General features: G+C 67.3%; 1 protein-coding gene across 1 annotated transcript in view; it reads left to right on the top strand.

The window, feature by feature from the left end:
- Positions 1 to 370, top strand: part of TEF (thyrotrophic embryonic factor) — a 26,100-nt gene that overhangs the window by 10,389 nt on the left and 15,341 nt on the right. The gene's annotated exons all lie outside the window — the stretch shown is intronic.

The raw sequence follows: 370 nt of genomic DNA, 5'->3' as shown, positions 1-370 counted from the left end.
TCTGGGCGCTGCTTGGGAGCCGCTTCCGGCGCCGGCCCCACCGCTGGGTGCCCCGCGTTTCATTCCCCGAGGGCCTCCCCCGGCGAGTTTGCATTTAATGGCGGCGGCTTTCCCACAGGCGTGTCTTCGGTTTCTTGTCCCTACGGTAAGGGTGGGGAGGTCCCGGCGAGGAACAGACTTCAGAGCGGATCTAGTCCAACCCCCGGAACGAGGAAGCGGGCTCCTCGAGGGAAGCAACTGGACTTTCCCAAGGTCACACCCAGCACAGAGCTGGGGGGGCGGGGAGACGGTACCCCAGCCCTTGGCTCCGAGAGGGGCCCGTCTCTCCACCTCACCTCACCCCACTGCGCCCCGCCCCGGCCTCAGGAAT

Source organism: Myotis davidii, unplaced genomic scaffold, assembly GCF_000327345.1.
Source record: "Myotis davidii unplaced genomic scaffold, ASM32734v1 scaffold428, whole genome shotgun sequence".
NCBI lineage: Eukaryota > Metazoa > Chordata > Mammalia > Chiroptera > Vespertilionidae > Myotis > Myotis davidii.
This window is presented reverse-complemented; position numbering and strand designations above follow the sequence as displayed.